Genomic DNA, 12,376 nt, shown 5'->3' with positions numbered 1-12,376 from the left:
CAAGTGGGTGACTCAGAGCACGGGCTTTGGAATCGGACAGCCCGGACTCGGAATCCTGACCCACGTGTGACTTGACCTCCCTACACGGCGGTTTACTCATCTGCAAACTGGACGTAACGCCACTGCTGCGACCCAGTGAACTAATACGCTCCTTCATTCGTTCAACCCATGCTCATGAGGCGCCTCCGTGAACCAAGCGCTGTTCCGAGTGTTTGGGATCCATCAGCGGACAAGCAAGGAAAAGCCCCCCTGCCCCTGGCGGGGCTCGCCGAGCCCAGCACTGGGCCTGGAACACAGTGGGTACCCCACCTGCTCGGGCCCCTACGCTGAGCTGAGTCACTGTCCACATCACACGCTCATCCCTGGGTCCTCCTTTGTCCCACATTACAAGGTCTAAAACCTGCCCTCGTTCTTCCCCTGGAGTCGCTCAGAATAAGGCCGGCACCCTCCCACATAGGACACCCTCCTGCGTGCGCCATCCCTCCCCCACCCCCGCTAGGATGTGCCCCAGGTGCCACCGCTGAGCTAACCTCAACCAACACCTCTTGGGCGCCCACCGCGTGCCGGGGGCGGGCTGCCCTGGGACATCACCCAGGCTGCATTTCCTCCTGGCACAGTTCAGGGCACGCACGCGGGAACACAGCAGCCCCAGCAGACAACCGGGGACGCTGCTCGTGTGAGCAACATACACAAAATATCAACACTGCGTCTCTAGAAATAGCCTCCCCGCTCTCCTGCTGGCGAGCACGAGATCCACGTGGCAGTCATTCGCCCGAGAGCCCGGCCTCGACTCTCACTCACCACCATTTCTTAGCTTCCATTCAAACCTGGAGCCCTGCGTGGTGATTCACGTGTCTCCAACACTTCAAGACGCAGACCCAGGTCCCCATGGAAATCCTCCACTCGATCCTGAGGCCTCAAGCCAGAGGCCAGCGGCTGAGTCTGTTCATTGCTCTGCCTGACGTGGCTCGCGCCATCACCTGGCATCTGACAGGCCCTAGTAAGTCCGGGTTGGATTGAACTGAGTAAGCAAACTGAGGCTCAGAGAGGCAAAGTGACTCGCCCAAGGTCACACAGCTGGAGAGCAGGCCAGCCAGGTCTGTGCAGCTCTGAGGCCTGCACTCGGCCTCCCTTTGAACTCTCCCACATTTGGGCCCTTGCAGCCTGGCAGCTGTTAACGGAGCTGGGACAGCCTTCCCAAAGCAAAGTCACAGGCCCTCCCGGCCCTCAGAAAGGAGAAATAAGAGAGCCACACGCGACCTTATTAGGGAAAAGTGAAAGAAAGGAAAACGAAAAGTCTCCTGGCAGAGGAAGGACCAGTCTAGTGAATCACGTGACACAGAATATTCTGTTCAGAGCAGACTCCAGGGCAGGCCAGGGAGGCCAGGAAGCCTGACAGCCCCAGGGACCTGCCCCAGGCAGCTGAAGACGCAGCATCGGGTGGGCCTTGGGCTGGGGTCAGCCTGGTGCTTCCACCAAGTCCCACTGACACGGAGCAAGTCATCTCCCCTCCCAGGGTTCTGGAGGGGTGAGTATGGGACACGTCAGTGGGCAAACAAGGAAAAGTCCCCTGGGGCGGCCTCCGCCTACTGGCTGGGGGCAGGGTGGGGAGAATGAATGCAAGCCAGCATCTCCCTCTCTCCCCAGCCAAGCTCAGCCCCACATCCCAGCCCCCGACACTGTGGACCTGATGCCCCTTTCTGCCCGCAGAACCACCCCGTGCTATTCCTGGCTGCTGGCCTCACGGGGGAGGCAGCCTCCGCTCACCCTGCAGACCTGCTGGTCACCATCAGCCTCTGAAGACAATCATGCAAGGGCCTTACCGAGCACCTACTACGTGCTCACTGTGCTAGGGGCTTTGCAAATGCTATCTCGCATCATCCTCACAATGGCCCTATGAAGTAGGACTTAGAATTCCTATGGCTCACAGGGAGCCATAGATGCAGGCAGACCAAGGCACCTGCCCAAGATCCCACAGCTAATAAGACACAGGATTCAAATTCAGGTTCTGGAGACCCAAATCCGTATCCTCCTTCTTGCTCATGTGACAGCTCCAGGAGGACAGAAACTGTGGTTGGACCCCGGGTGTCCCCGCAGTGCATCATACATGGTCTTCAAGAGAAGGCTTGGTTGGTTGCCTGGGGAGGGTTACTCTGAAACCCCAGCCCAGGCCCAAGGAGAGCCTCACAGGCTGCGAGCAGAGAAAGCTCCTTGGGTGCCTTCAGCATCGCTGCACTCAGGTGTCCTGGGCTTGGTCCCTCCCGCCGGGGACCCCAAACCATGTCCCTGCTTCGCAAACAGGGAATCTGAGGTGCGAGTTCAGGGGAGCCAGAGAGCAAATCTCCGCACCTGTGACACACCAGCATGCTGGCGTGGTCCTAACAGCAGCCAGGGGACCACTGGGGGTGGGGAGAAACCAAGGGTGTGGGGCAGGGGCTCTGCAGGCAGACAACCCCAGGTCCATCCCTTTAAGCTGTGGAAACCTGAGCACCTGCCTGCCCTGTGCTTCCGTTTCCTCCTCACTGTAAAACAGGGCAGCTCCTGACCACTGGACAGCAATGGCCATTGAAGGCAGTCACCTGGCTTAGAGCAGTGCCCTCTCTCCCCCTGCAGGGTGCCCACTGCTCCTGGCCATCAGCGGGGGTGGGGGACTCAGGACCCCGCAGCTCCCCAAGCAGCCAGGCCCGAGAGGTTTACATTCAGACCTAGATTTGTAAGGTTAATATTTACCTGCTTGAGACCCAAATCTCCCGGGGCCTCAGCAGGACGGAGTCCCTCAGCCCTGAGATTTCGAAGGAAGCAGGAACATGAGGTGGGAGGGCAGGGTGCTGAGCCCCTGGCAAGGATCAGAAAACCTGGTCTCTCCAGGGCACCCAGATCCAGCCTGGCCGGGGGAGGACAGTCCCTGCACCCAGCGCCCCCACAGACCAAGTGCTACCCTCTGCCCCGTCGCACCCTACTCAGAAGACCCAGACCCCCAGTCATAGGACGACCCCAGAAACCAAGGAGAGGGCATGTGAAGGGGAAGGCCAGTGCTGAGAGGCAGCCCAACAGAGGCCCCCCGAGTCTGTGGGCTGTCCACACCACCCTCATCAAATGGAGATTTCGCTCTACCTGTTTAGACCTGGGTTCTCTGATTTTCAATAAGCCCAATGCAGAGATGGGGCTGTCAGATAGAGCGCTCCTGCCAGCAGCCCGGTGGCGCGTCCATCCCCATTTCACAGATGAGAAGACTGAGCTCAGAGCCTGAGTCAGCTTGCCAAGATCCCCGCAGCTACTCAGAGGTGGAGATGGGTTTCTAACCAGGTCTTCCAGCTGCAAGAAGAATAAATATCCAGCCACTCAAGCCACCCAGCGCGACTGCCCCCAAGGCTCCACATCTCAGCTAGTGCTCGTTGGATGCTTCCTGTGCACCAGGCACTGTTCTAAGTGCTGTACGTGTGACCACTCTCCAGATCAGCCCAAGAACCAGACGAGGGAGAGGCTGCTCTATCCCCATTTGAGAGGCTGGTAAGCAGCCGAACCCAGGGACACACAGGACACCCAGAGAATAAGAGGCAGAAGTGGGAATCAAACCCAGGAACCAAGGCTCTTTTTTTTTATTTTTTTTAATTTTTATTTATTTATGATAGTCACAGAGAGAGAGAGAGAGAGGCAGAGACACAGGCAGAGGGAGAAGCAGGCTCCATGCACCGGGAGCCCGACGTGGGATTCGATCCCGGGTCTCCAGGATCGTGCCCTGGGCCAAAGGCAGGCGCCAAACCGCTGCGCCACCCAGGGATCCCCAGGAGCCAAGGCTCTTAGCGGTGCCTGCATCTACTCACCCCCCCATTATGCTGTCCCCTCACCACCCCCCACCCCCCATCCCAAATGGAGGCGGAGCCCCTGAGCTGCAGGAGACCCACTGCTGGAAAGCTGTCAGGGGCTCACCACGGTTTCCCAAGTGCAATGGCCCTGGCCTGAGGAGGCCAAGGAAGGGTGAGAGCTGGGGAGGCCCCTCAGTCCCCAGCCCCATTCTCCCCCACCCAGCAGAGGGAGCCCCCATGAGGGTGTCATCCCCCTGCCTGCATGCTGTCCGGAACCCCACAGCCACAAGCAACTCAGCATGGTGCACAAGGCCACCCTTGCCTCCCCATTGACCAATGAGGAATGTGACTTCCTTGAGGACAGAAACAATGCCTTTCATTTCAGTCCCAACTGTACCCAGGACAGTACAGAGCACATGGTAGAGATTCAAGAGATGATGAATGGATTGATGGGTGGATGGATGGATGGGTGGGTGGGTGGACAGACAGACGGGTAGATGATGGAAAAATGGGTAGGTGGATGGAAGGTGGATGAATGGGTGAGTGGGCGGATGGAGAGACAGATGGATAGATGGGTAGATGGATGGATGGATGCATGAAGGATGAATGGGTGGGTGGATGGTCAGATGGATAAATGGGTGGAAAGGTGGGTGCATGATGATGGATGAATGGGTGGGTGGATGTGTAGATGGGTGGATGGGTGGACGGACGGATAGATGGATAAACAAATGACTAAGTGGTGACAAAATGACAGGAATCCATAAGTAGTGACCAGAAGCCACTGGGCTCAGGGCCCTACTTCAATCTGGAAATTACTGGAGCTCAGCTACCAGGAATCCCAGCTTTGCCGCCTTGCCCCGGGTATTTAGTCCAGCCCAACCATTTTCTAGACACATTTCCCCAATCTGGCCAGGCATCCCCATGTAATCACTGTGTATCTCCTTCACCAGGCTGCAACATAGGTGACCTAATGTCCGAGACTGCGTCTGGCCTAACAATTATGTCCTCAACGCCCTGCCCTGGGCCGGGCCATCGCAAGCCTCGACACATGAATGAATGACACACAAATGCACAAAGACCCAGGGAGTTTTTCAACATAGGGATTTCTGGGTCCCAGTTGAGATCTAACTGGTTCCAAAAATCTGGAAGGGCGAGACTCAAGAATTCCTATTTTGTTCAAAAGCTTCCTGCATTCCAGGTTTGGGGAACACTAGCTTAGGGAACACCAGCTACTAAAGGCTGTGGCCCCGGATGAGGATGTCTCCGAACAGGGCCAAGCAGCCATTGTCCTAAACCCTGTTTGGTTGAAAGAGAGTCTAACAGCCTTTTTCAAAGTGTGGCCCTTGAACTACAACTTGAGAACCACTTGAGTGGGGAGGCTTTTTAAAAACGTAGATTTGGGGGCACCTGGGTGGTGCAGTTGGTGGAGCATCTGACTCCTGGTTTCGGGTCAGGTCGTGATCTCAGGGTCGTGAGATCCAGCCCCTCTCCCTCTCCCCGCCACCCCCTGCCCCCCCCCCGGCCATGCTCATGTGCACGTGCCCATGCTTCCCCCCTCTAATAAACAAATCTTTATTTTAAAAAAAAAAAAATGTAGGTTTTAAAGTCCGACCCCAATCTATGAACTCTTGGGGGTGGGGCCCAAGAATCTGCATTCTCAGCTGGCTGTCTGGACGAGCCTGACGTACACAAATGTATGAGAATCACTGGCTCATGGGCTCCCCAGGGTGCTAAGGCCACCTGATACGCGCCTCCACGCACACCTCGCCTTCGGAGGAAGGGAAGTTCCTGATAGGACATCTTCAATGACACCGAGAACCCCAGCAAACCGCAGGAGGCGGCTAAGGTCCCGAACATGCCCATCCCTCAGAATGTCAGCCTTGAGAGGAACCAAGAGATCACTGAGGCCGGCCTCTCATCCCACAGATGAGGAAACCGAGGCCCACAGAGGGCTGTGTCTTGCCCAAAGCCATGAAATAGTGAGTTCTGGGGCCAGGATAGTGGCCACGTGGCCGGGTCCCAGGCTCCTCCATGGTCCCAGGCTGCCCGGGTCGGCACAGGGGGCCCTGCTCCTCCCTGGCATCCTCGGCACCTGCCCCCAGGTGAGCCAGGATCCCTGGGAAGAGCCTTCAGCGGGGCACAGGCCGCCAGGCCAGGACCTCCCAGCCGGTCTTGCTGCCCAAGGAGGACATGGGTAGCTCCGATCACAGAAGCCTCCGCCCACCGTGATAAGGTAACTCGTACTCGGGGATGAGTCCGTTCCAGAGCCCAAGGTGCTTCGTGTTCGGCGAGATGGCTCCTTTCGCTGACTAGTGTTGTTGGTGTGTTTGTTCCGATGGGAGGGAGGGGGGTGGGCAGGACCTGCAGGAAGTCAAGCCCATGAGAGCAGCCGGGAGTAGAGGCTGACGATCCAGCTTCCCTCTTCTGTTCCCGGGTCTGCTGCCATTGGCTGTGAGACCTGAGGCAAGTCACAGCCCGTCTCCAGACTAAGACGTCTCCACGCACAAAATCAGGAGCTTGGAAGACATGATCCCAGAAGGCCCTTCCGGCCCTAAATGAGTCTCTGACTCCATCGTCCTACCTCAGCTCCTGTTTCCCTGCCCGCCAACCACAACCTCCCCGGGCTCCCAAGTCCCTTTCTCTGTAAACAGCCGAGGCCACTCTCCGGGCCACCTGCCAGGCAGGCCCGAGCTGCGGCCAACAGTGGACGAAGCAGTGTCTTCGCTCTCCCTGCCGCCGTCCCTTCGCTGGTCCCCACAGCCACCCTGCCTTTCCAGATGGGCCCCTCGTGGCCGTGTCTCAAGCATGGATGGACGGGCTGGATCCTTCCATCCGGAGCCCAGCGAGACGGCTTTGCAGAGAGCCCCACGAGAGGGCACGTGGAGGAGGAAGCATCCCACGCCCAAACCCTCAGCCCCGCCTCACCCACAGGTAACCCCGTCACTGGGCCCTCGGGAGGGTGGGCCCGCCTCCCTGCACCCCCCTCCTCACATCTACCGCACGGCACCTGCCTCCCTGCCGCGCACACACTGGCGCTCAATCAGTGCTTGCATCAGGAGCCGCTCTCACTGGGGCTGCGCAGTCTCTTCCTTCAATCTCCCCCTGGTTCCCCAGGCGACAGAGGACAGGAAGTAGGAACAGGGGCCGACGTCTGACTCGTGGATTCCTAGAAACCTGAAATCTTAGACTCGTGGGTTATCAGAATCCGCAGAGACTCCAGGTTCTCAACGTGCCCGTTTTGCAGGAGGGAAATATGAAGGCTCAGGGTGAAGTCAGGGACAGGGTGAGGCGTAGCCCAAGCTGTCCCGACTGGTTCGAGGAAGAGGTGGGTGCCCGGCTTCCGGCTGGGGGCTCTTCATCAGGTCCTGGGGTAGTAGAAGGAGCAGCAGGCTAAGTGGCCTGGGATGCTGGGGCTCCCATCCCACGTCCACCACCAGTGGGGGTGAGATGGTGAGCAAGGGGCCAAGGCTCCGTGATGACACTTAAGGGGAGGGACCAGACTGGGTGCCCCGGGGGGGGGTGGGAAGAATGCTGGAGCCCCACAAGATTCTATCAGGTGATGCACCAAGGAAGGGCTCGGCTGAACAGAGTCTGACGGGACCGGAGGGGGCTCAGGGGAGGGCTCCAGAGTCAGGTGGGTCGGGGTTCAAGTTTTGCCATTTATTAGCCATGTGGTTTGGGGCAGATTACTTGCCCTCTCTGTTCCTCAGCTGCTCCATCTGTCAAACGACGATGACAGCGACGCACACCCCACAAGGAACCTCACAAAGAACCGAAAGAAGACCACCACGTGGTGCGTGGCATCCTCTGGGCCCTCAGCAAACACTGCGCATTTTCTCAGGCCTTGGCGATCACATTTAACACCATCCCCGGCTTCACCGCCGACCTAACCAAGACTCCGGGGAGGACAGACACTTGCCCAGAGGGTTGGGGCCCACAAGGGACAGGCCCTGCTAACGGCTCCCCATCTCTCCCGGGGCCCCCCCAAGGATGAGGCCTCTGCCTGCAGCTGTAAGCCACAGCTGCCCCCCCCCCCTCGCGGGGACCACCTCCCTGGCTGGCTGCGCATGACCTGGCCCGGCCCCAGAGGGTTTTCCAGTTTTTTTGCTGGGGAAGACGCCAGTCCCCAGAAACTGCTAAGACGGCCCATGGGGCTCTGACTCCGAAGGCCAACTCCCAGTTCCCAGCAACAAGCCAGCTCCTCCCTCCCAGAGGCACCGCCCATTCTCTGAGACTGCAAAAGGGCAAGATCCGAAGGCACAAGGGAATGTGTGGATGGTGACACAGAGCAGGAGCCTCCAGAGAACCCCTCCCGGATGTTACTCGCCGCCTGCTTCCCCTCCACCCCCACCCCCCCCCAGACTCTGGTTGTTTCACTCAAGGGACCAGGCCCCCAGCCTGGATGCCCTGTTATGCAGTGACCTCAGGCAAGTTGCTCAACCTCCCTGAGCCTCTGGAACCTTCTCAGGAAAGAGAAATGAGCAAAGTTTGGGGAGCACTAAAGGAGCAGCAGGGTTGGGGCGCCCGGCGGGCTCAGTCAGTGCAGTGTGTGACTCCCGATCTCGGGGTCCTGAGTTTAAGTCCCATGGTGGGGGCAGAGATTACTTAAAAAGAAAATCTTTTTTTGAAAAAAAGAAACAGGGCAGCCTGGGTGGCTCAGTGGTTTGGTGCTGCCTTCGGCCCACGGCGTGATCCTGGAGACCCAGGATCGAGCCCCACGTCAGGCTCCCTGCATGGAGCCTGCTTCTCCCTCTGCCTGTGTCTCTGCCTCTCTCTCTCTCTCTCTCTCTCTCTGTGTGTGTCTCTCATTAATAAATAAATAAAATCTTAAAAAAAAAAAAGAAACAGCAGGGTTCACAGAATGATCTAGGAATCAGAGGGCCTGTGACGGCCTCCTAAGGCCTCCCTGATGTCTCCTGTCCCTTCCAGCCCAGTCTCCACCCAGAACAAAAAGTTCTGGTCGGGTCCCTCCCAAGCCTGAAACACTTGACTGGCTCCCTGGGTGCTCAAGATAAAGGGAACCGCCTAGTGAGATACACAGAGCGGCCCAGGCAACTTCCAGAGCTCCCTCCCGGCAGGACGGGACCCTCCTATATGCTCATCCCCAGCCTCCATCGCCTAGAAGCTTTCCCTCCCCGGCTGCTTGGCCCAGACGCTCCCCCGGCACAGCCCTCGGAGCCCCCACACCTGGTTAGGCACGAGACCTGCCGTCGTTCCCTGTTACCTGTGCCTCCCCCACCAGGAGGAGGGTGACCACGTTTTACTCACGTAGCCCGGGAGGTGCTCCATAAAGATGTGTGAGGAGGAACACGAGGGCAGGTGGGTGAGAACATGAGGTCTCCTCCACGCCCTGGAGGCCTCCTCTGCCAAATGGGAATGTAGCCCGAGGGGCCGGCAGCCCGGGCTCGGACCGCACCCCGCACCCTGCCCACCTCTCGGGCCTCTCTCCCTCCGCGATGTGAGGGTAGCCCCTGCACCGCACTCGGGGCCAGGGCTCAGCGCGCTCCTCCTCCGGAGTGTTCAGTTCTGGGCCTGACAGGTAGAGAGGGCTGCCTTGCCCGTGCCCCGGGGGAACCTGGGAGGTGAGCATGACTGGGGCAGGGGCCCACGGACAGACGGCCTGCCTCGGGAGCTTCTGCTGCAGGGGCCGAGTTCTCCCGGCACCATAGTCCCGACCAGCCCAGATGCTCCCCACTCCCACGTGCTCTAGTGCTCCCCATACCAACTGGCTCCGATGCTCCCCCTTCCTGCTGGCCCGATGCTTCCCACTTCTACCAGCTCCACTGCTCCCCCCTCCCAGGTGCTCCAGTGCTCTCCCCTCTGGCCAGCTCCGGTGCTCCCCCCTCCCACCAGCTCGGGTGCTCCCCACTCCGATCGGCTCCAACACTCCCCATTCTGATGGCTCCAATGCTCCCCCCTCCCACCGGCACCAGCCCCAGCCCCCGCAGCCCAGAGCCCTGGGGAGTGTGAGGTCCCCAGAGCAGGGCAGTGAGGACTCGGCCCGGCTGTGCCACCTCAGACCCCGAGCCCTCTGCTCCTGTCCCATCTCCCCCTCTACACGAAGGCCAGCTGCAGAGCACCTGCATCCCTCCTCCTGGGGCCCAGCAACCTCAGCCTGTCCTGTCGTGGCTCCCAATGACACCCCCGGGGCAGGCAGTCTTGTGCACCCCAGCCCCCCAGGTCCAGGTTTCATTGAGAAGCATGAGGCCATCAGATGGGACTGTCCCCAGACTCACACCTACCCCATGGTCTCCCATCTCCCGAGAAGCGTTCCTGCTGGCGCCCCCCGCCGCCCCCCACCATCACACCAGTACCACCCTCTCGTGAGCCCACAGGGCCAGCGCCCCTAGCTGCCCCTGTGTCTCGTCCCCTCTGACCCCCGGGAGCCATCCTGGCCAGCAGCACAAACTATTGCCCCGGGTCCGCCCTTCCCTGCAACGAGACGCCTTTCCTGACTCCCCTTCACCCCGCCAGCGCTCCAAATGCTACACAGGCTGTCAAACTTGTCTGTCACTTGGGAATCAGCCCATGTCCCCTGGAGCTGCGCTTACAGAAGACCTGCGCTGCCTCCCTGGTGCCAAACCCAGTGGCCACTCTCTGTCTCGTTCCACGTGGATCCCGGGGGCCCGCAGCCCCGTTGACCACTGGCTCTTTTCTGAAAGCATCACCCTCACCGGCTTCCCAGACACCCCACTGTCCCTTCTCCTCCCGACTCCCCTTCTCGGCTCCCCTCCTGGCTCCCTGCCATGCACAGGACCAGATGTGCCTCCACACCTCCCCTCAGGTGGTCCCACCTGCCTCCACTAGGTGTTAATGGCACCCCCACCGCTTCTGGGGGGGGGGGGGGGCGGGCACTCGGACTGCAAAGCACCTGTACCTGTCCTCGACTGGATTCTGGCTTCCTCAAAACCCCGCGCTCCCCACCCTCTCTTAACCATCTTATTCTTGACCACCAGCACCGACCTACATACTCAAATGAAGATTCTAGGCCAGGACAGCCCAGGTGGCTCAGGGCCTTCTGGGCCACCTTCCACCCAGGGCCTGATCCTGGAGACCCGGGATCATCAAGTCCCACATCGGGCTCCCTGCATGGAGCCTGCTTCTCCCTCTGCCTGTGTGTCTACCTCTCTCTCTCTCTCTCTCTCTCTCTCTCTCTCTCTCTCTCTGTCTCATGAATAAATAAAGTCCTTAAAAAAAAAAAGAAGAAGATTCTAGAACACACTCCACTCCTCTTATTCCACCCGCCAGCACCTGCGCCTGTGGGCGGCCCGGCCCGTGCGTCCGGCTCCCCCCTCCAGCCAGAGCACCCTGCCCAAATCAGAGCCTGATCGCGGTGGTTCAGGGAGATGGAATGCAGGCCCCACAGGATACCTGCAAGCCAGGCTTCCTTCATCTTGCTCCTCTTTGTGACTATCCCTCGGCTCACAGCACCTACTCAAGTGCTCCCACATAATAGGCACTGAGTACATCATTTTTTGCTAAATTATCTGGAAAAAAGGCAAATTTCCTACCAGAGTTACTAACAGCTGGAATCTTGGATTTGCAGCCTATTAATAAAGGGATCTGTGTGAAACGAAGAACACAAACTTCCAGTGGCTTCCCGTGGCACCTAGAGTAACCGCCCTGCCTGCTTGCCTTCCAACACTGCCCTCGCCCCTGTGCCCGCTGCAGGCTCTGGGCTCTGTGCTGCTCAAACAGGCCTGGATCATCCTGGCCTCAGGCCCTTTGCATCTGCTGTGTCCCTGCCTACAATACTGCTCCCTCTGTTCTTTGTCATTCAGTCTCAGCTTAAAGGTGTCTCTTAAGAGAGGCCCACTGCCCCCCCCCAACAATCTTGCACCACTTCCCCCCAGACACACCCCCTCCACCACCAACGCGATCCCCCAGTGATTCCCATCACATCACATGAGCTTGCTCCCTTGGACTTAACGACAGAACAGGACGTGCAGTTACTTCATTCATTTGTTGGATCTGTTGGGGACGGGTCTCCTCCCTACTGTGAAAGGCCGAAGAGGACAAGGCTACCGCCTGGTCACCATAGAAACAACAGCCAAAGAGGCTGAGCTCCCCGCTGAGGTCCCCAGCGGCCTGCCAGCGCCCTCTCATTGGGTCCTCCCACCCTGGGCCACAGCTGCCAGGTTGGCCCATCTCACAGATGAGGAGGTTGGAACAGAGAGGGGGCAGGTGAGCTGTCCGACATCTGGCACAGAAGGAGGCGTGACAGGAGCAGGGTCCTGTCTATACGCTGTCTACACCCCATGGCCAACACGGGCCTGACCTCTGAAAACCCAGGGCTTTCCGAATGAGCAAACCAGTCCCCGGAGAAATGAGCGGTGTGCGCCGCGGTGTAGAGACAGGGTGTCTCTGGGTGGTGGAGCAAAGGGTGACCCTAATTCCCTTCTGTGTTTCCCAAGTTCTCCTCGCTGGTCATGCGAGGCATGCATCACTTAACGTAAAATAAACCCATGCTTCAAAAGAAATTCAAAGGTTCTGGGTAGTGTCCGGGTTCAGGAATCCTTTTTCTTCAATTTCCAGAGACTGTTACTCCTCTACTTAATTTAAACCATTGT

General features: G+C 58.9%; 1 protein-coding gene across 8 annotated transcripts in view; it reads right to left on the bottom strand.

Moving 5' to 3' along the window:
* The window catches only part of ARHGEF10L (Rho guanine nucleotide exchange factor 10 like), a 159,783-nt gene that overhangs the window by 123,405 nt on the left and 24,002 nt on the right, over positions 1-12,376 (bottom strand). The window contains exon 1 of one of the 8 annotated variants that reach the window (XM_055332260.1): positions 3,115-3,133. The exons of the other annotated variants lie outside the window; for them this stretch is intronic. The gene's annotated coding sequence lies outside the window, so the exon portion shown is untranslated. Of the gene's footprint in view, positions 1-3,114; positions 3,134-12,376 lie in introns of those variants that run through there. 8 annotated transcript variants of the gene reach the window in all.

The sequence above is a fragment of the Nyctereutes procyonoides genome, unplaced genomic scaffold (genome assembly GCF_905146905.1).
Source record: "Nyctereutes procyonoides isolate TBG_1078 unplaced genomic scaffold, NYPRO_anot_genome, whole genome shotgun sequence".
NCBI lineage: Eukaryota > Metazoa > Chordata > Mammalia > Carnivora > Canidae > Nyctereutes > Nyctereutes procyonoides.
Note: the sequence above shows the minus strand (reverse complement) of the source record. Positions and strands in the feature narration are given on the sequence as shown.